The sequence below is a fragment of the Octopus sinensis genome, linkage group LG2, assembly GCF_006345805.1.
Source record: "Octopus sinensis linkage group LG2, ASM634580v1, whole genome shotgun sequence".
Lineage (NCBI taxonomy): Eukaryota > Metazoa > Mollusca > Cephalopoda > Octopoda > Octopodidae > Octopus > Octopus sinensis.
Window position 1 is genome coordinate 78,730,695 of NC_042998.1, and position 24,290 is coordinate 78,754,984.

The following is a 24,290-nucleotide window of genomic DNA, read 5'->3' on the forward strand; positions in this document are numbered from 1 at the left end:
CCAGTGAAATGTTTTCTTGGGCTTCCGCTCCAGCGAAAAGGTTGAAAAGCACTGCTTTAAGTGAACATTTTTCTGGTTGAAATACACCGAAAAATGGCGACACAGCAGTAAAAAAATCATAAAAGATAGGGATTTTCATAGAAAAAAAGCACCTTTTTGATGTAAATAATTTTTGGCATTAACATGGTCTGATTTGAATTTTTTTCTTGTATGGAAGGAAGAGCAAGCCTTCTTCTATCATTCTCTCAATGTTGGTCAACTTGTGCTGCAGGGTCTCGGAGGAGATAGTTTTAGTTGAAGGCTACCAAACCTGCCATACACAGACAACTTCAGCTTTATATATATATAGATTTGCCAGTCGCATGTGGCAATGTAACGAAAAAATATATTTTATTTATATTTTGACCAGCTACATGTGACAATGAGATTTGAATTTGTGAGGTAAAACGTTATTCATTATTCAAAGACAAAACTTTATTACAAATGCAACAGTTCTGTGCTTTTTTTTTCCACCTGATTTCTTCAGAATAAAGTATTAGTTGGGCTGTGGGGCGGGGCGGGATAGAATTAACAGTGTCTTTATTTTTCTGTTGTAGTTGTGTTTTTGTTTTGTTTTCTCTTTGCCATCTGTTTATGTAATTATTTACCTAAAGAAAACAAAACACAACAAAACACCCTAGGAAAGCAAACAAGATATTAAAAAGGGAAAACAGCAACATATGGTGGATGCATGTCATACGTTCCCCTCACACTTCATTCCCTCTGATATCATCATATTTCATATGTGATAGAGAAAAGTAGAAAATATGGATCTTTCATCTGATGAATATGATTTCTAGAACATGAAAGTGTGCTTATATATATGTATGTGTATGTCTGGAAATGGAAAATTACACAACAGCATTAGTAAAAAAAAACAACAAAAAGCCATCTACAACATTAATGATGCATTCATACCTACCCCTCTATCATCACCATCAATTCCTCCTTTGCTACAAATTCCACTTAATACCATAACAATGACGACAACAAAATTTGCTACCATCATCATCATCATCATCACCAGTATTAACAGGCATAAATATTAACAAAATAAACCACAAAGTAAGCTTCTACAGCATATGTACTCCCTACTCCCAGTATCAAAACAAAGCTACTTAAGAGGCTCCTTAAAATGGTTAGCTGAGCAAAATTACCGTATATACCATTGCACTTTTTTTTCCTTGAAATTTTCACCTAAAGTTAGGGGTGCAACTTATAAGTGCATCCCATAAAAAAATATTTAGATATTTTTTAGGTACAGACCACATCTGAAGTTCCAACAGTTGGAATAACTGAAAAAATCCAAATCATTAATTTCAAAGCCAAGGAGTACACGAAAGATGATCTTTAGATATTTCTTTATATATTTCTTTATTTCTCTTAATATGAAATAAACAATTAATTTTAAAAAAAGTGAATTTAACGCTTATTTGTTTTTGTACTGTGCTTGTCTTTCGTTAATTTGACACCATGTTATTTGTTAACACGATGAGAAAGAGGAATTTGTATGATATCACTTTCAAGCTGAAAGTTGTTGAATACGCTAAGTCGCATTTGAATCAAGCTGCAGAAAGAGAATTTGGGGTCCCAGGAAAAAAAATGGTCAGGGATTGGCATTTGAAATAGGAGAATATGAAATCCATTGATACCAAATTGTTACAGAAAGACAGGAATGAGTCCCAATGAGGAGACAGAAACTATTTTGAGAGACTGAGCGACTGAACTACACACAAATGGACTTGTCACGAGAAGCATCATTAGATTGTGAGCTCTCCAAGTGACTAAAGAACATGGTATATCCGACTTTAAAGCATCCCCTGGTTGGTGTATGAAGTGTATATGACAAAACTATCTCAACAGAGGAGTTTTGCCAGTTATTTGGTGAAAATGATGATTAGTATAACACAGTTCTTCCATCATTTATTCTTTCGATTTTTGTCACAATGTTTTATACACTTCCTTACAATTTAAAACAGTTTATTGTATTTTTTTCCAATTATAACATATATGACTGCATGATTTTGTGTGTCAGTTGCTGCAAAAGTGTCCTAATAGTAGGCGCAGGAGTGACTGTGTGGTAAGTAGCTTGCTTACCAGCCACATGGTTCTGGGTTCACTCCCATTGCGTGGCACCTTGAGCAAGTGTCTTCTACTATAGCCTTGGGCCGACCAAAGCCTTGTGAGTGGATTTGGTAGACAGAAACTGAAAGAAGCCCATCGTATATATGTATGTGTGTGTATATGTTGTGTATCTGTGTTTGTCCCCCCCCCCCAGCATTGCTTGACAACTGAAGCTAGTGTGTTTAGGTCCCCATAACTTAGCAGTTCGGCAAAAGAAACCGATAGAATAAGCACTAGGCTTACAAAGAATAATTCCTGGGGTCGATTTGATTCGACTAAAAGCGGTGCTCCAGCATGGCCACAGTCAAATGACTGAAACAAGTAAAATAAAGTAAATAATGAAAGGCATAAATAAAAAAGTAAAGGTAAAGTATCGAGGCAATTAAGTCTCGATATGCTAAACACATCAATTTTGATCAACTTGCGCCGCAGGGTCTCGGAAGAGATAGTGTTAGTTGAAGGGTACCAAACCTGTCACACACAAGGAAAAAATTTTACATTATAAACAACAGTTTCTAAAATGCATGGATTTAATAGGATAACAGTTGCTGTAAGTCATCTTAAGCTTACTGAAAGCTCAGTTACTGAACAATAACTATGTTGATGTGATTCCTAATCAAACTTTGCTCTCCAACATCAAAAAAGTCACTGTGACTTATAGTGGGATCAATGATAAAATTCCTGATTTGAACCTTGTAAGTCAGCACCACTTAAAAAAGCACCCTTACCAGTGTCACTTAAAAGAGCACCCATACACTTTATAAAGTGATTGGCATTAGGAAGGGCATCCAGCCCTCTGGTTTGCCAGCTCCTGTCAAACCGTCCAGCCCATGCCAGCATGGAAAACGGACTTTAAATAGTGATGATGGTGATGATGATGCTGAATTTGGAGTAAATAACAAATAACATATGTATATATAAGGTGGCGAGCTGGCAGAAACGTTAGCATGCCAGATGAAATGCTTAGCGGTATTTCATCTGCATTTATGTTCTGAGTTCAAATTCTGCCAAGGTCGACTTAGCCTTTCATCCTTTCAGGGTTGATAAATTAAGTACCACTTGTGTATTAGGGTTAATCTAATCAACTGGCCCCTTCCCCAAAATTTCGGGCCTTGTGCCTAGAGTAGAAAAGAGTACATGTATGTATCTTTTCCATTTGTTTAGTTATTGGACTGCATCCATGCTAGGGCATCGCCTTTGAAGGGTTTGTATTCTTTTTAACTCTGGTACATATTGTATCAGTCTTTCTGGTCAGGCAGCTAAGTTACAGACACAGAAACATATGACAAGCTTCCACACAGTTCCCATCAAATAAATTAACTCACTAGACATTTGTCAGCTTAGGGCTATAGTAGAAGACACGTGCCCATGCTGTGGGACTGAACCTGCTGTGCAGAACCTATATATACTTTGTGTTTGTGAGTGTGAATATGTATGTGTATATATATGTGTGTGTGTATATATATATATATATGTGTGTGTGTTCAGGGACTGAACCTGCTGTGCAGAACCTATATATACTTTGTGTTTGTGAGTGTGAATATGTATGTGTATATATATGTGTGTGTGTATATATATATATATATGTGTGTGTGTTTGTGAATATTTGTATGTATATATATGTATATTTATGTGTGTGTATGTACGCATATTTATACACACACATCAACACACGTGTGTGTATATATTAAAAGAATGACACTAATCCATATATATATAATGTAGCATAAAGTGGTATTATAATGTTTACAGGAAATAGCAACACATGGTTTCATCAGCAAATGTAAGCACAGACAGATGTATAAACACATGTAGCCCAGGCAGTGCTTGAGTGCAGTGTCTATCTGCATAAGAACCATAGGAAGTCAAGTGTTAGGGGGAGATTTCTAAACAAACTTTTCCAATTTTCTACGTGGGGTTTTGAATACACTTGTAATGTCTATTAGATGGCATCTAGATAAACAGCCTGTGGTTCAGGAAACTATATGTAAGAAGATGCTGAGTTGACTTTACAGACAGTGACACTGGTAAATCACATTCACCATGGAAAGCAGGGGTGTATGCATTGTTTTTTTTTTTTGTTTTTTTTTTTATTGCATGACATGAATTGTTTTGATCAGTTCGCATATCAGCCAGTCAGAAATGATTTTGATTCCTCTGCATGTGTTACTTCGATTGGGGACAAACAATTATGTGATTTAGCATCAACAACAACAACAGTAATATTATTGATAATAATAATCCTTTCTACTAAAGGCACAAGACCTGACATTTGGCGGGAGAGGACTAGTTGATTACATCGACCCCAGTGTTTCACTGGTACTTAATTTATTGAACCTCAAAGGATGAAAGCAAGTTAACCTTGGCAGAATTTGAACCGAGGATGTAAAGACAGACGAAATACCACTAAGCATTTCTCCTAGAAATAATGATAATAATAATAATAATAATAATGATGATGATAATGTTTCCAAGCCTCAAGTTCTGTCAATAATTTAAAACTCCTTTCAAGTACTGGCATCCGTTTAATGTAGTACCACTCCTTCAAAAATAGTTGAAGTTGTAATTTTATATCTTGTAGAATCGATATAATGATGGATTAAATGTCTTGTAGTATTTGTGTACTCTTACATTCTGAATTCAGAACTTCCAAGATGGACTTTGCTTTCCATCCTTCTCCAGTCAATTAAAATACAACTTGCAGGATATGATGTACCTATCCTATAACTGGGATACATACACTGTTTTTGAGGTCAAATAAGGTCAATGAAGTACTAGGCTGCTTATTTGTGGTTTATCACTACAATAATTTTGTTGTTTGTAAGAAGGGTCTTTTAGTCTACATTACCTCAGTTTATTTAGGTGTTAAAATATGTACCAATTTGGAACTATTTTCTGCAGGAAAATTTGCATCTTATATACGGTGAGGTTTATCTTTTGTCTACATTATACCATAAAGGTGGAGTTAATCACTAGTTCTCCAAGGCCCTTTCAGTTTTTAGGAGATATTTATTTCATTCTTTTTTTGTTGCTTTTTTAATACAAGAAACTCAAGAAACTCCACAAATGCTTATACACCTGGTAAAATTGTAAACTCATTGTCATTATTCAGTTATATCATTCATGTCCTGGTCACCATTGCATGCTTAGTCAAAGAAACCAGCATAAGATAATTAAGCCAACAAAGAGCGTCTATATACAGTTGCTTAATTTGCATTTCAAATCCCACTCTACTGTTTTTGTAAAAAAAAGGGGGGGGCTGGGGGGGGGCACACATTAAAGACTATAATCTTTGGTATACTCTGCCTGAAAATAAAAGACAGAGTTGTCAGCAGAGTATCTTGTTTCCCTTGTCATTTAAACCTGTTCAGGACAGCTTGAGGGCTCAGTGATATTTATATATGCATACATGCACACACATGAGTGTAAATGCTTTCCTAGAAAAGGTTTGAAAAATATTTATGTAATGTGTATTCTATTAAAATGTATTGAGTGGTCCTTAAATTCAGTGTTAAATTGTTTCTATGCACAACTTCACATAAAAAGCAAACATTTGTTTATACATGATGATGAGGAAGAAGAAGATAAAGTGCCCATGTTTTACTATCAGGAAATATCAGTTTGTACACAGACATCATAAAATCTGCCCTTCACTCAGAAAGAAAATCTAGCATTAGTGGAAGTAACAGGTCTTTGAATATTTGCATCTCATTCTAACTCTGGTTATTATACTTTCAGAGCAGCCATTTATACTACTAATTTGATAATCTTATTTTGAGAAGATAACTACTTGCATGGATTGTTCTGAGCATTTGAAAGTATTTATTTCATGGGGTTTCTAACCGCTAACCACATCTGTGCATCTTCTATACCGAAAGTCTTCTTTCTCTGTCAGCTTGTCTGCGATTTCACTACATCTTTTTTATGCATCCATAGTTGCAGTGGGTACACTGTATATGTATGTATAGTCAGATGTATATTTATTCATATGCATGTCAGAAAAGATAATTTTATCCAAACTATGATTCATTTAATGAATCAGTGAATGAGAAGAAATGAGATTAATTATGATTTAAATTGTGTTTCCTACACTTTCAAATAATCATGGGGTTTGACATCAATTGTTATTCATCATGCATACGAAAAGTCTGTCAACTTCAAAACAGACCTTCCTGATGCATAATGAATAGCAACTGACACCAGCAAATACAATTTAAAGCATTACTAGTTATTTTTAACCAATTTATTGATGCATACGGGCAACCAGAATGCCAATTGAATGAAAATGTGGTTCAGATATGTAATTTTCTGAATGTTACATATGAATACCACCCCCTCGCATACACACATGCACATATGCTTGTATGCACACACACACACACACACACTTACACATGTGTGCATTCATGCATGTTTGCATGCGCACTCATAAGCACACTTTCTGGAAATAGGAAACTTAAAAACTGGAGTGGAGCCTCAGCTTTGTTTACTTGCTATTAGTAATTTTTTCAAGTGTACACTCTCTCTCTCTCTCTCACACACACACACACACACACACACACACACACTATAGTTATTGTTATCAAATTTGTTCTAATTTCCATTTTTCTATATTGTGTGAATCTATGATGTCAACATCCTGAGAACTGCCCACATGACATCTCTGGTTTCTGTTTGGTTTTTCTGCTCCTACTGTTTGTTACACGTACCCGCCCACTGTCGGCACATTGCACATTTCCACTTTACCTAGCACTCATTGTCTATTTTACGTCATATGTCCTCAACAACACTGTAATCCATTCTGCAAACACCAGCTGATGTATTCAATATCAGCTGCACTTTTGCTGCTCACTCCCACTCATCATCACATTCCATAACATTGCATAATCATGAAATACAGACATACATATATCTGTCTGTAATTTTGCCAAAAGTTAGTTTATTTACTACTTAGTTTCTTTGTTGTTTACAAAGTAATTATAGCTACCGTCAGTGCTATTATCTGTTGCAGATGATGCATATTTGTTAACATGCCATGCATCGTTTTTCTCCTCCTCCTCTTCCACCATAAGTCTTATATTAATGAAGCATGTCTGCAGTTGTTGTTCAAACTCTTGCATTAGATGTAATTTCTCTAATATTTTTTTTTTCTCTTTCTTTTCTCCATTCTCTGGGATATAATTTCATTGCAATATGCCATGTGATACTATATTAAAATCTTTAGTCTGTGATTGTGTGTGTGTGTGTGTGTGTGTGTGTGTGTGTGTACATGCAAATGGTCAGAACATACTACTAAAGTACCCAGATATAAATAATAGTTTTTATTCATTGTCACAAGTAGCAGCAGCAGTACCACCTCTACCACCACCACCACCACTGTCATCATCATCATCAGCAGCAGCAGCAACAGTAGTGTGGCAGTGGATTGGTAGAATCTTTCAAGTATCAGAAAAAAATGCCTTGTGATATATGTTCTTACTCTTTACATATTAAGTTCAAATCTCAGGTTAACTTTACCTTTTGCTGTTTTGGAGGTCAGTAAAATAAAGCACCAGTCAAGTATAGGTGCAGGCATGGCTGAGTGGTTAGAAGTTTGCTTCCTAACCACCTGGTTCTGGGTTCAGTTTCACTGCATGGCACCTTGAGCAACATGTATTATACTTGTGGGCCAACCAAATCCTTGCGAGTGGATTTGATAGACAGGAACTTAAAGAAGTCTGGTGTGTGTGTCTTTGTGTCTGTGTTTGTTCCCCACCACTACTTGACAACTGGTGTTGGTGTTTACACCCCTGTAACTTAGCAGTTCAGCAAAGAGATTGATAGAATAAAATGGATCATAAGTACAGGGTTCAATTCATTCAACTAAAATTCCTCAAGGTGGTATCCTGACCACAGTCTAATGACTGAAGCATGTAAAAGATCAAAGATACTAGGGTTAATGTTGTCAATTTATTCCCGTTGAAATTGTGTGGTCTTGCACCGAAATTTGAAACCATTAATATCATAAGATAGTGAGGTGGCAGAATCATTAGCACATTGAGAAAAATGTCTGTTGAGCATTTGTTAGAGGTCTTTGCATTCTGAGTTCAAACCTTGGTGAGGTCAATTTTGCCTTTCTTCTCTTTGGGATTGATATAATAAAGTTCCAGTCAAGTACTTGGGGATGCAGAGGCATGATGATATCAACTTATCTCCCTTCCAAAATTGCTGGTCTTATACCTAAATTATAAACCATTATTATTATTATTATTACTAAGGCAGCGAGCTGGCAGAATTGTTAGCAGATTTTTTCAGCTTTTACCATTCAGAGTTTGAGCTTGAATCCTATTAAGGCCAGCTTTACCTTTCATCCTTTTAGTGTCAATATGATAAAGTATCAGTCAAGTACTAGTGTTGTTGTAATTGACTAACTCCTTCCTCCCCAATATTGCTGGCTTTGTACCTAAATTAAAACAATTATTATTGTTGAGTTCAAATCTCACTATGGTCAGCTTTGGCTTCCATCTTCTTGGTACCAGTCTAATACTCTGGTCAATATAATCTGCTATCCCCCTCTGCTAAAATTTGAAGTTATTATGAATATCATTAATAAAGTGGCAGTGAGGTAAAAATGGTAGAATATTGAAGTAAAAGCCTATAATTTTGTCAAAGCAGACGTTAAATGACGACTAAGAGAACGAGCATCATCATTTGACACCCATGTTCCATACTGGCATGGTTGGATGGTTTGAGAAAGATCCTATGAGTCCAAGAACTGCATCATATTCCAATGGCTGGATAACCTTCCTAATGCCAACCACTTAACAATGTGTATTAGGTACTTTTTTAGTACCATATACCTGCATACATATGACTGGTTTCTTCCAGTTTCCCGCCATCAAATCCATTCACAAGGTATTGGTTGGCTGAAAGCTATAGTAGGAGTCACTTTCACAAGGTGCCATGAAGTGGGACTAAACCCAAGAGCACAAAGTTGGGAAGCAAGCTCAACCACACACCTGCACCTGTATATATATATATATTATATATACACTATATATATATGTGGAGGCGCAATGGCCCAGTGGTTAGGGCAGCGGACTCGTGGTTGTAGGATCGCGGTTTTGATTCCCAGACCAGGCGTTGTGAGTGTTTATTGAGCGAAAGCACCTAAAGCCCCACCAAGCTCCGGTAGGGGGTGGTGGTGATCCCTGCTGTACTCTTCCTCCACAACTTTCTCTCACTCTTTCTTCTGTTGGCCTGCTCGCTTAGCCAGTGGGGTAGTGTTATTTGAAGGCTAAAACAATGCAAAGCGCATTGTGACCAGCAATATGTAGCAACATCTGATTGCCTGGTCGGCCATGGTGATATATATATATATATATATATATACATATATATATATATATCTTATGTATTAACTGTTTCAAAAAATAAGTTGACAGTGACTTTCAAGTTTCAACTTGTATGTTTTTATTAGGCAGTCTGTGAAGCCAAACAAGCAAAACTTCAAAGTCACTATCAACTATTTTCTTATGAAAGTTGATAAATATATATTCTACTAAAAGATATTGAGCAGTCCTTTAGTTTAATGTTTAATTGTTTTTATAAGTAACTTGACATATAAACAAACCCAAATGTTCATACACACACACTCTTGCATGCACGTGCACACACACTCGCATGCACGCGCATACACATGCACACACAAATGTGCTTACATAATACATTTTGTATTATGCATATGAATCTCTGTGACTAATAAAAAAAAAATTATTATTATTTATATAAACATGTAATATGATTAGATCAGATGATGAATATTTGATGGGGAGGAGAAATTTTTGCAGCGCAGTGGTAACAGAAATTTGTTGAAGCCTAATTGAGATAAATTGCTTAGATAAGAAGTTAGAACACAGAATCTCATGGATGAAATGGCACATTAGTATCAAGTTGTATGGCAAATTGCTGTATTTCGCACTTATTCAACCTTTGTTAATGTGGAAAAGTCGTAAAATTTCCTAATATCATGCAATATTATATGAACCTGGGAATTAACTTTAAGAATGTAAATGAAAAAATATAAACCAAAAGTGAATTGTCAATAACCAGCTTGTGAAATAAATCTACAGAAATCTTATTTGAAACTGATTCTGTTGTACAGGATGGCTGAAGATTACTATTTATTAAAACTAAATAATGTTTGTCCAAATGGCAATGATAATCAGAATATTCTCAGTTTATCACCCCAATGCTATTTAAAATTCTAAATAGGTTTCATTTAACTTAATCTACAAGTGTATTTTAGATTAGAAGTAGGAAAAATGAATAGCAAGTTTCATGAAGTAGTGACTTAAAAATAGGAATTTACAAATATTACAGATAGAGAGTAGTTTGTCTTTTCTTTTCTTTTCTTTTTTTTTTTTTTTTTTACTTTGATTATGTTTTTAAAGAGCCATGGGTTGAAAGTTACTAACAAAGGTCACTGCCAAAAACTGCTAAAGTTAGTATTGAGATAAGATAGCTGTTTACTTCGTTTCTTATATGAGAACCAAAGTTGATTTATGTGTATGTTATTGTTTGTGTTTGTCTGTATGAAGATATTTATAACTAAGCTAATGTTAATTGAATAAGTAAAGATATGAACCTAATTAATATCACAAATGTCAGTTGAGCACCAGATTGAATGTCTTTCAGTATTGTATTTAATCCTGTCCCTGTACATTATGACTTCAAATTCTGGTGAACTCCGTTGAGAACAAAAAAAGTAATAGTCATGTTTTAGAGTCAAGCCAATCAATAGTTCACTCTCCCTAGAAACCAATGTATCATTAAGCAAAAAAAAAAAAAAAAGAAGCATAAAAAGGGGCAGTGGATCATAGAATCAGTCGTATCAAACAAAATGCTGTGCAGAATGGAGTTGTGTTCCTTTACGTTTTGAGTTCAAATCCTGCCAAGGTTACCTATGTCTGTCATCCTTGTAAAACCTATAAAATAAGTATCTGTCTGCTACAGAGGTTAATTAAATTGATTGCATTACATCCTACAAATATTTGGCCTTGTGTCTAGGTTATAAATCAACAATGCAAATATTTCTTAAACCTAAGCTTTGATGAGAGTCACTCTGGATAGGACACCTGTTCACTATAGAAAACATTCCAAGAGGAGTTAGTTCTTAACCCTTTTGTTACAGAATTCCTATTAAAATACACTGCCTTTCATCATCATCGTTTAACATCCACTTTCCATGGGTTGGACAATGGTTGGACAATTTGATTGAAGACTGGCATGCCAGATGGCTGCACCAGGCTCCAATCTGATCTGGCAGAGTTTCTACAGCTGGATGCCCTTCCTAACACCAACCACTCTGAGAATGTAGTGGGTGCTTTTACATGTCACCAGCACGAGGGCCAGTAAGATGGTACTGGCAACGTACACATGCGTCATACAGTCTACCTTTTACTCTGAGTGAGAGGCCCTTTATCAGCAGCAGAGGTAAGAGCTCTCTGAACTTTGCCCAGGCTATTCTTATTCTAGCAGCTACACTATCAGAATATCCACCCCTGCTACTGACTTGGTCACCTAGGTAACAGAAGCTATCAACTACTTCTAGTTTTTCTCCCTGGAATGTGACAGAAGTTGTTCTCTGCACATTTTCAGTGTTTATTGCTCCTGAGCATCTGCCAGTAATAATGAAAAATTTAATAAAATAACTTAATCATCATTAAACTGGAGTTTGGAACATAAATTGATATGAAATTTTTATGGAAGGTTTTAATTTAGTTCACTTTAAAATAGGAAGCTTGTATCATAATTTCATGGGTGGTCTTGGGTAGTTTGATATCAAGAGTTAATCACTACATCAACTAAGTTAATAGCTACATGAACTAAGGCATGTAAAATAAAGAGCCCTGCCTAGTACCACAGTAAAGCACTGATATGCCAGTGTCAGAGCTTTTTCATGGTTGTTGGATCTGCAAGAAATAGCTGACAAATTTTTTTCAGATCATACTACATCATGCCATACCATTTTGAATTAGGGGAGCATACATAAAGTAATGTAATCTTATATACATCTAAAATGATTATGACTAGTATCTTTGATTGTATGTGTACTTAATCATGATTGACCTGGAACTAAACAATAGAGCATTTATGGTGTATTTGAGTGCCTTGACAATGAACCAGTATTTCAATACATTACCCATTCACTAATTTTTGATTTACCTTTAACTTATTTACTCAGCTAGTTACTTAGTTGATTGGGGATGTAATCGATTTTAAGGGGAAAAAAATAAAATACTACCAATACATATTTTATTGACTCCTAAAAGGTCAAATGGGAAAGTTACTCTTGTATACAGAGGAATAAAACAAAATCCATAAGGTATTTTCCTTGCGAGATAATATTAATAATACAGAACTCAGCAGAGAAACCTAATGGTTTTCCATGGTTATTCAGTTGATGAGGACAGGAGTTCATGCACTTGGGTATGTTGAACTGCTTGGATGATGTAATTTTTGCAGCTATAAAACAGTTGTGTGTGTGACATGCTTTTGTGATCAAGTTGTTATCAACAGTAGTAATTCAGTTAATTGATTGCAGCCATTCCATTTGTATTTAATATTGGCCATCATTGAGAAGCACCGAGCTAGGAGTTACAGCTATGTGTAGCAAGCTTTAGATAGACTGGTTCATTGAAACCATCAGCTATTTGAACTGCTCAGATACTAGTTAGTTAGTTAGTTAGTTAGTCAATTTGGCTCAAAAGCAAATAGCAAGGCCATGTAGGGGGACATGGAGTTAAGTACAGGGTGGAGTTCATGTAAAGAGTTCAGGCCACTTGAGGTCCAGGGAGGCTTTGAACAAAGCGGTCGTCAGCATCTTCACCATCTCGTCTGGCAGCTTGTTCCACGGATCCGCAACCCGGACGGAGAAAGCTCCTCTCCTTCGATTGAGATGAAATCGTCGCAGGTAGAGCTTTTCGGAATGACCCCGCAGGAGTATATTGTGATTATTAGGTAGTGAACAGTCCTCGTACTGAATGAAATCATGGCACAACACGAGACAGTTTGGAATGTAGTGTGTGGAATATATTGAATTTCGAATTTTAAATTTTCATCTTGTATGATTATAATTGAAGGCATATATCATTGTTATTAGGAAAGGCAGAAAATGTGCTCTTAATGTCAATAGATGACATGGTTCTTCCCATGTAGTGAAACAACATTTCTGTCAGGTTACATAAATAAGCAAAGATCCCGGTATAGATCAGACAACAATCCACAACTTCATGAGCATCTCCTTCTCCATGAACATGTATCATGGTGATGCTGTATGGACAACTTAGTTGTGTTGGTTTCATGTTTCTTTGAAGGGGGTGGACCTGACTTCCTTAATACATAATATAATTTTAACAAGATAGAGCAATCACCTGTGCAGGAAGCATTTCCATGGACATTAAGAAATGTTTACCTACCTTTTTATTCTTTTACTTGTTTCAGTCTTTATTATTATTTTTTTTGCTGTGGCCATGCTGGAACACCACCTTTTGTCTTTAGTTGAAGAAATCAACCCCAGGACTTATTCTTTGTTAGCCTAGTACTTATTCTGTCGCTCTCTTTTGCCAAACCGTTAAGTTACGAAGTCATAAATGCACCAACATCAGTTGTCAAGCAATGGTGAGGGGACAAACACAGGCACAAACACATGATGGGCTTCTTTCAGTTCTGTCTATGAAATCCACTTACAAGGCTTTGGTTGGCCTGAGGCTATAATAGAAGACACTTGCCCAAAGTACCACGCAGTGGAACTGAACCCAGAACCATATGGTTAGGAAGTAAGTTTCTTGTCACACAGCCATACCTGCGCCTATACATGTGCAATTTAATTTGAAGTATAAGTATGTGTCACATATTTTTTATAAGTATCCTACAGTTTCTTCTTCATTTAGACAATAAAGGCTGCTGATGTTCTGTATTTGCCACCGGTGTATTTAAAAATCATCAGGTTTCCTTGCCAGACTCTGTCATAATGACTTTTCTCTTTGACTCAAGCGCATAAAACTGGAATTTGTTTCCATTTTCGTTAATGGTGGTATCCCTAAGTCATCACCCCATTCAACACCAAGACCTAGTTCATGGATGCTTGTAAACTATTGGACCTGATTCTTCCGGTCCTTTTCTTCTTACATTTTCCTGTTGACAATGACCTTGATACTCTGGCTTGATGTCAGTCACAACACTCCCACTAATCTAGAAAAGGTCATGTATACTGCCCCTCCTCTACTGACTGATTTATTATACAGCAGTATATTGTTATTTTATTCACTTCAGCAAGATTCTTATAGAAAGACTGATAGATTATAAGACCATTATAAATGCATAATATTTGTTATATCCTGAGTTAACCCTTTTAATACCAACTCAGCAGAGACTTCTCTGGCTGTGTAGCACAAATGTCTTGTTTTCATAAATTTTGAATTAAAATCTTCCACCAAACCTTAGTCATAATTTATGTTCCTAACATTAGCTTAATGATAACTAAGTTATTTTACTAAATTCTTTGTTATATTTAAAATTAAGTGAAAGAAACACACAGCATCTCAAAATAAATATGGTAATGAAAGGGTTAAAATCGTTAGAGCTGACTTTGCTTTTCACCTTTTGGAAGCTGATAAAATATGTACCAGCAAAATAGTAGGGTAGATTTGAATTGAGTATATTCTTCCTCATAATTTGTGACCTGTAATCATTACTGAAATTAGATACATTTCACTTATTTAGGCTGATACTATTTCTACCAATTCTCAGCCCAACTCAGTGAATTGTAGAATTACATTCTTTTTGCAAGAAGGCAAACAGTTCTATGACACTTCTGCTTAGTTTAAAATTCTGTTCATCGTCATCATTTGTCCCCATTGCTGACACATCATCTTCTTTATGAATTTAATATCTTCAGTATTCTTTTGTTTGTGTATGTGTGTGTGTGTGTGTGTGTGAAACAGTCCTAATGTTGTTAACCACAAGAAAATCAAATATTCTCTAAAATTAGTTGGAATTCTTTTATTAGAGACACATATTTTTCCCTTAGAAATCCAGCTTCCAAAGAAGATAACTAATAGTTATTAAAAAAGAAAATCTGATAAATTTTTTTTTTAGAATTTTATTTGATACAAAATTAATTATGCCAATTTCCAAATTTATTACATTTTTCTTTTTAATAAATTAATTGCTTTTCATTTTTTTTTTCTATAAATTTGATTTCTAATGCTTTCAGACTTGCAAATGACTGTATGAGTACCTTGAAGTGTATTCCATTTAGTCTCTTTGTTATGAGATCAAATTATATTGGGCAAGAAAGGACAGTTATTTTGTCTTTCATCTCTAGATGACAAAATGGGCATTAAGCATGTGCTGATAATCATTTTGACTACTGTACTGGTCTCTTAAAATTTGTTCTGGTGCCATTATGAAAAATGCGTGTGTGCGCGCGTGTGTATGTGTGTGTGTGTACATATGAGCACTGCATACATTGCACATGTAAATTTCTTAGAAGTGACTTCTGTCATATTATTTGAAATTTTGCATTGAAGAAAGTTATCAGGTCACTTGTCAACAACTAAAGTTTTTCTTTTTTTTACATTCTGCACTCATCAATGATGTATATTTATTATTTACTATCCTGGAAACTCCTTCCTTTGTAAAACTACTTACTAGCATAAAACTATATATATATATATATATATATATGTTTGTTCATTCTCAAGCTATGCCTGGTTCATAGGGCCGGTTTCCTGGTTTCCTTGGCGTATAGGTTCCCCACCTGGATGGGACGCTGGTCCGTCGCAGGTGAGCTGCAAGATGCAGGAGGAAAGAGTGAGAGAAAGTTGTGGTGAAAGAGTCAGCAGAAGTTCGCCTTTACCTTTTGCTGGAGCCACGTGGAGCTTAGGTGTTTCACTCATAAACACACACATCGCCCTCTGCTCTAACCACTAGGCCATGTGCCTCCACACACACACACAATGGACTCTCCTGTCGTTAGATGACATGAGGGTTTGACAATTTCTTATCAAACAACCACACAGATGGTTTGTGTAAAATTTTGTGTAGACATAAGCTCACTCCCTCAATCAGATCGACATTACCTGTACAGGTGCAATGCGTGCCACATGTTAGGTGTCAAAAGGATCTCAGAGCAATATGAAACTAAGTGCTTTGCTCAAGAACACAACACTACACCCAGTCTGGGAATCAGACCCACAATCTCGCAGTCATGAGTACATTACCTTAACCACTAAGCCATGTGCCTGACAAACTGTAAAATCTGAATAACAGTCTGTAAAGATTGGTTTTGGCTTTAATAAAAAGATATTATTCTACCTTCATTATCTGAGTACTATTTTCTTCCACGTTGTCTTGCATGTATGTGCTTAAGGATAAACACAAGTTTATATTAAACTTCCTATGTATGTTCCCCCACTATAGTTGTTTAACGCCCTGCAATAAAATTTCCAAATGCACAATGATGCTTGGTTACAACAAATCCTCTAGGAACACTTTATTGTATCTATATGCATTTGGAGCTTCTATTGCAGGGCTCCAAATAACCATAGTGGTGAACCGTGCAGAGGAACATTATTATAAATTTGTGTTTATTCTTATTTCTCCTATGTTTGCTCTGTAGATCTTATCTGGTAAGACTAAGTATTGTAATTAATTAACAAGTATACAAAAAGCAGACTGGATTATCAAAATCTACATGGAACTCTGAACATTATGTTCAGTATCAGTTGTATATCTACTTGCATACATAATTTCTACTCTCTCTCTCTTCTTTACACTTCTCAACGAAATCATAACGATGTAATAAATTTGAAAAGCTGAATGCGAAACCGGTCATTTCTTCAAAAACTGTGTCATTGTATGAAAAAAATTTCTAACATTCTTCTGACATAATGACTCAAATATATATTTTTTAACCTTTTAAAACAAGCCTTCTGTAGTTTTTTCACTTTTTACTATTTTCTATATATTCAACCACGTGCTTTCACACACCAACTTTCTCACCTATATATATATATATATATCTTTTATCGGCTTCAGCTTAGGGCTGAGGTAACATATATAAGCAAAAATGCTAGTTCTTAAAATCTGTCTAAGAGATCAACACTGTAGTTGTACTAACAAGTAATGTTCATAGCCACTTCAGCATGGCTGTCCATTTAAACGGACTTTACTGCAATTTTTTAACCCCAAGAGAACATCTCCTCTAGCTGTTTAATGATGCACAACTACATCCAAGATATTGCGAGCAGGGGAGTGAACCCCTACCACCTTCTTGCAACAGGACCAGCATACCATCCTGGTTTCAGGCTATTTCTGCTTCTCTTCAGAACTGGACACCTTGTCTACTAGAGATGGCAGCTTGCAATGTATATATAATTTCAAGTGATATACAGTCAAATGATACAAGCTTCTGTCTTCAGGGAAGAAATCCTACATTTGAGGTTGTTGACAGAAAGGAGATTAAAGATGGAATAATAATAATAATAATAATAATAATAATAACTGACCATTTGCCCAAATGTTTTAAGACAGTTGTTCTTGATTCTTTATACCCTGAGTTAGTTGTTCTTGATTCTTTATACCCTGAGTTCACCTCCTATCAAGTTTTGCAGTTCATCTTTTCAGAGTCGATAAAATAAAGTACTGTGTTTGATTTAATTAACAAGCACATCCCCACAAATATCTTGCCTTGTGCCCATATTAGAAACGATTATTGTTAAATATTTTTTCGTTTATTGTAATTATAATAATTTTTTTCTTTTGTTTTGTTTTTCAGCGCTGGATGAACTACATTACATTGAGCATAGAAGCAACAAATCGGTAAGGTGCTATTTTTTTCTCTTTGTCTCCTCTTTTCTTTTTAACTATTTAGTTGTTTTTCTTTTATTTATTTACTTTTGCATATTTTCTTTGTTACTTTATTTTGTAACCATTTGAATAATCATCATCATCATCATCGTTTAACATCCATTGTCCATGTTGGCATGGGTTGGATGGTTTGGCCAGGGCTGGTAAGCTGGAAGGCTGCACCAGACACCAGTCTGATTTGGCATGGTTTTCTATGGCTGGATGCCCTTCCTGAGAGTGTAATGAGTGCTTTTACATGCCACTGGCATGACACCAGTATCTGCCATAACGGTGATTTTCTCTCTTTAATGGGATTTCTTCTCAAGCATGACATAATGCCAATCTTAAAAACAAATATGTAAACAAGAGAAATCACCTGCTCAAGGGCCATACCAAATACAGTATGATACAAAATTACCTGTATGATGATGATATGGTAGGGTTGAAAACAGTTGTAGGGATGCTGGTGATGCTTTTCCCCTTCCTCTCTCTACTTATTTAAAATATAAATATATGAAATTAAAGACTGTTGCTGTTCTAACTACACAACACCTGTTCAAGAAATCTAAATGTTCTTGAAACATTCCATCATGTTCACTGATGTATACATGTTTGTGCGTCTATGGGTGGGAGATGGTAATTTTTTTTTTCTTTTTTGTGGTGCGGGTTGGCATTGGTAGTGGTAGTAGTATTTAATGGGGTGGGGAGGGTAACAAGGATGATGATACTGTTGTTGTTAGTGGCAACTGATGTGTTGCTGTTTTTGATTTTAATGATGTTAATGGGGATGGTAATGATGATGATGATAATGATGAGGTTTTCATTTCATCATCACCAGTGGCAGTGTTGGGGATGGGTGAGTTTCTTGTGAGTTGCTGTTGTTGTTTGGGCTTGGGTCAGTCTTGACTGAGAAAACCTATCATCAAAGACAGACCTACCATATTTTTTAAGAGTGTATATGATACATTATACAATCTGTTCTTTCCTTCCTCAAGATGGTATGGTATTATCTGAGCTAAATTTTGTTGCTATTTCCAACAGGTCTAGTGACCGTGTATAGGCTTCTTTGTTAATGTTATTCATATCTTGGTATTAATGTTGGTAAAGAAATTGGTAATTGTATTACTTTTGGTAGAAGTGTTTCGTTGCTATAGTAATAATATTTCTTGTTATTGGTAATAGTTGTAGTGGCAGTGTCATGGTTCTTATGTGTTAATTTTATTGTTAATCATGGTACTGTCAATGAGGTTGAAAGAGATACAAACAGTGGTAGTTAGTATATGATGGCAGTAGTGTTGGTGGTGTTAGATGGTGGTAGATGATGGTGGTAGTATTGTTGTTTAACCCTTGGTTAGTCTTGATTAAGCATACCTGTGATCAAAGGTATTCTTGCCTTGACCATCCCATCTTTTAGTTTATCTAAGACTATACATTGTCAGATGTTTCCTTCATATATTAAGGCTGATGGATGTGATTTGAGAGAGATTTTGCTGCCATTTCTACCAAGTCAATTGGCTACATAGAAGCTCCCTCATTATGTTAATAGTATTGCTTTAGAATGTATGGTGATGCTGGCTATGGTGTTACTGGTGGTAATGGTGATGATGGTATTGCATTTCTATTTTGTTCCATGTCATCCCTACTCGAACAGACCTGTGAAGAACTCTAGTTATGGCTAATACCATCTTTAAAAGGATACAAAGGACTAATTTCATTATCTAGTATATCCATGCTTATGATGATAATGGTAATGTATAGCTCTGGTAGTTGTTACTGTTTTTAACATTTCTTCTTCTACATCAAAGACTAGTTTGTCCAATGTATCCTCTTTTGAAGTCAGCTGTGTTTTTGAGGGAAATTTGGTTGCCATTTCTATCCGTTTTTTCAACCAGGTAGAAACTTCTTTATTGTTGTTGTTTGATACTTTAGCATTCAAACTGGCCAAAGCTTCCGATTATTTCACCTGTTTTATGTTCAGACTGACCAGATTAGGCTTCTCACACCTCTACTACAATGTTATTCTAAAAATAAAACAATCACCCTTTCAAAATTTTGGAGCTACAAGATAATGTATGATTAATTCAAAACAATGTGAATGAATAAATATTACATTTGACAGAGTAATCTGAATGCTAAAGGTTTAAACCCAGTTGACACTTCCTTAGGAGACTTGCGATCAAAGGCTTTCCAGTGAAGACCATCCCATCTTTTATTCAGTCCCTATGTAGAGGAACATTATCTATGCATCTTTTTTTTTTAAGATATAGAAGGTAATGAGGAAATTTTGTCTGCTATTTTATACTTTTTTTTTAAAGATAGTGCAGTGTAGTTTAAAGGAAATTTGGCTGCTATTTCTAGGTATTTGAGTGACTACTGGCTTATATGACCAGTGTTAGTCTTAGTGGTGTTGATGTTTCTATTTTTAGGTGATGATGGAATAGTAGTTGTGATAGAAATGTTGGTGGTGACAGTGGGTTGGGAAGAATGGGAATCAGTTGAATGAGCTTGATCCCATAAAAAATAGTGGATAATCTGCATGTAGAATCTAATAATGTTGTTTTTTTTCCTTGTCCTTTGTATTCTCCATTACTTTTGCTGTTTAGCTGTGGCTTTTGTTTTTGTTGCTATGGAAACGATGGAGTAGAGGAGTAAAATACAACATAAACAAGAACTAACATCAAAAGAAAAAAAAAGTAATAATGAATGAGAATAATTTTTGATTCTTCAAATGTTTGAGATTTCTGACTGATTTGTGTATGTGCTTGAGGTGACACGCGTACATGTTGTGTACAAGTAAACATTTTTGATAAGTGTATATTAATTTGTTCACATGTATATTTATGTCCATACTTGTATGTATATATATTTGTATCTTCCTATGTGTGTATGTATACTCTGAGCATATAGGTGTGTTTGCATATATATATATATATATATATATATATATATATATGTGTGTGTGTGTGTGTATGTATAGCATGATGATACTTGAAGTAAATGGTAGAATGGTAGTTTAAACCCCCAGTTCATTTCATGCCAAGTAATAAGCTTCTGTTTACTGGGTCATTGGATTAGCTGCCCACCACACATACACCTTTTGTAAAATATCTTATGCATAAATGGCTGCTTATGTTTATAAGTGTGTGTGCATGTGTGCGAGTGTTTATATTAATGCATACTCCATGAGAAAATTCTGTTAATGAGATATCTAATAATGCTAGTTATATCCCACCTTGATAAAACTGTACTCAATAGTGACAGATCATTAGACTATATAGTGAACCAAAACACACACATCTAACTATTTCAGGATAAATTCAACAGGTTCACTCACTGGTAACCCAAGAATACTTATACTTCAAAGTCATTGTTGTATCATTAGCGGTTACTGGTTAATGATATTCCAAAACATGCTATCACCTAACAGTTAAACTACCCTCGTCTATAACATGAATTTGAGCCTGTGAAACAGTCTCTACCTGATGCTTCAACCTACTAGAAATTACAGTCAAATTTCAGAAATTACACTGTACCATTAAAAAAAAAAAGACTACATTAGATAATATTCGCTTAGATAGACTGTGACTACAGTCAAGATGTAGTGGTCATGACAGGTTTATTCAGTCTTAGGATTGATATGCGGCTAAAATCTACACATACTATATAGATGCTGTGAGTCAACACAAGTTACTTAACTTATTAGAATTTGTGACCAAATCATATTGTACCACCTTCGAAAAAAATAAAAAATGCAGAGAGACATTCATATTTAGTCTGAAACAAAACAGATGAGATAGTCTTAACTGAAATGCATTTTGACCATATATTAGCTCTTTCTGAGCTGACCTAGAGCTAAACAAATACTACTTATACTACATATGTCCCCCATAAAATGACTATACAAGGCATAGGCATGGCTGTGTGGTAAGGAGCTTCCTTCCAAACCACATGGTACTGGGTTCAATCCTACTGCGTGGTAAGTGTCTTCTACTATAGCCTCAAGCTGACCAAAGCCTCGTGAAGGGATTTGATAGACAGAAACTGAAAGAAGCCCATTGTAGGTCATCATCATTTAATGTCCGCTTTCCATGCTGGCATGGGTCGGATGGTTTGATTGAGGACTGGTGAGCCAGAGGCTGCACCAGGCTCAATCTGAGCTGGAAAAGTTTCTACAGCTGGATGCCCTTCCTAATGCCAACCACTCTGAGAGTGTAGTGGGTGCTTTTATGTGACACCAGCATGAGGGCCAGTCAGGCGGTTCTGGGAACAACCACGCTCAAAAGGCGTTTTTTATGTGCTACCTGCATGGAAGCCAGTCTGGCAGCACTGGCAACAAATACACTCGAATGTTGTTTCCCACATGCCACTGGCACATGTGCCAGTAGGGCGACTCTGGCAATGATAACGCTTGAATGATGCTTTTCACGTGCCACTACAAAACTTACTACTGAGTCTACATTTAAAGTGTGCTACACTCTTTTTCTAAATTTTGTGATTAAAATTCCTAAATATTTTGCTTTTACTGAATCAAATGTATGCTGACTCTTTTTTTCAGCTAATTGTCAAATGTCATTGATTATTTTTCTATAGAGCACAGCTTTTGTCAAAACAAATTCTTTCTGTTTAACTATGCAATTGCTTGTATGGAGGATTTTTGTAATTTTTCCAGCGTTTTTCCCCCACTCCATTTATAGTAGCATACAGCATGTTTAAAAATATGAGTATCATGCAGTACTTAAGGGATGCTTTGCAAGCTCTTCCAACACTGATAGCAACTACTATGTGAGCACATCAGTTTGTAAATTACATTAGTTACTTCTGAGTGATTTCTTCCTTTTTTCCTTTTGCTGTTAGTACAATAGGTCACCTAGTGTTGAACTTTTGTTATATAAAACTGAGTTTAATTTGGCCTTAGAATGTGTGCTGTATACATTTCATTTAATTATCCTCCACCCAGTAGAATAATAAGGAGAAACGTTATCCTCCCCAGAACTCTTTCATCAATTTTATAGCTCATGTTCATTTGATTTCTGTCTGTTATCTTGTTTGTTTCTGTTAGGAATAGATAAGTAGTTGCTATTTATTTTCTGGTTGATTCATTAATACTTGTGTCTACTAGTTCATGTATTCCTTATTGAATAAGTTTTTTTTTCTTTGTTATGTGGGTATCTTCCATTTGATAGACTTAAGGGAGCAATACTGAAAGATATTTGGTAGGATTTTTCGAACATATATATTTATCTTGACAATCACTTAATGCTTTCAAGTATAAAGGTTTCATTGTTTATTGACATAAACATAAAATTATAATTTTAGTGCATTCTGCCTTTATTTTGCTAAATATTTAAGAATTGTTGTTTACAAATATTTATTTTATTAAATAAACAGAAATATATTTTTAGAAATAAATCTGCAACATCTATTTTCTTCATTTTCCTTGGTGCCAAATGTTATGTCTTCTAATTTAAAATTTAGAACTGGCATCAAGGATTAAAGTAAGGACAAACTGTTTTTTGTGTTATATAGTTTGAAGGAAAGTTAACAGGAGCACTTATTCTTTTAGTGTTTTGGTCATTTGACTGCGGCCATGCTGAAGTACCCCACCTTGAACAATTCAACCCCAGGACTTATTTTTTAAGCTTAGTACTTATCCTATCAGTCTCTTTTGCTGAACTGCTAAGTTATGGGGATGTAAACACACCAACACACCAACACTGCTTGTCAAGCGGTGATGGGGACAGGGTGGACAAACACAGACACAAAGACACACACATCTGTGATTTTATTTTTGATCTTCTATGTTAATGAAGATATTTCTTTGAATCTGGTTGCTTTTCTTTCAACAAAACGAGAAGTTACATTGCAGAACTGTTATTTTAATGAGTGGTGTCTATTTATCACCTGATGTGATACATCTGCACCACTGGATGCTCCTGAACCAGCTGTTGAGTATCTCACCCATGAGGAACTAATGCTAGATGCGACAAAACAATTGTCGTGATTAATAAATTCTCATAGATACCATCTTTCGTCTGTTTTTGTATGTGGCATATGCTCAGGTGCTATAAACAATGAAAATGTGCAGAGAACAGCTTTCTGTCACATTCCAGGGAGAAAAACTACAAGTAGTTGATAGCTTCCATACCCTAGGGGACCAAGTCAGTAGTGGGGGTGGATGCTCTGAAAGTGTAGTTTTCATAAACTTGCAAGAAAGGAAGCTAGTATTCTCCACT

The 24,290-nt window shown here is 35.5% G+C and overlaps 1 protein-coding gene across 4 annotated transcripts in view; it reads left to right on the forward strand.

Annotated features, from left to right (window-relative positions):
* LOC115232418 (vitamin D3 receptor) overlaps window positions 1–24,290 on the forward strand; it is an 822,423-nt gene that overhangs the window by 494,741 nt on the left and 303,392 nt on the right. For all 4 annotated transcript variants that reach the window (XM_036514413.1, XM_029802282.2, XM_029802281.2 and 1 more), the window contains one exon: window positions 17,987–18,030. The gene's annotated coding sequence lies outside the window, so the exon portion shown is untranslated. The remainder of the gene's footprint in view (window positions 1–17,986; window positions 18,031–24,290) is intronic.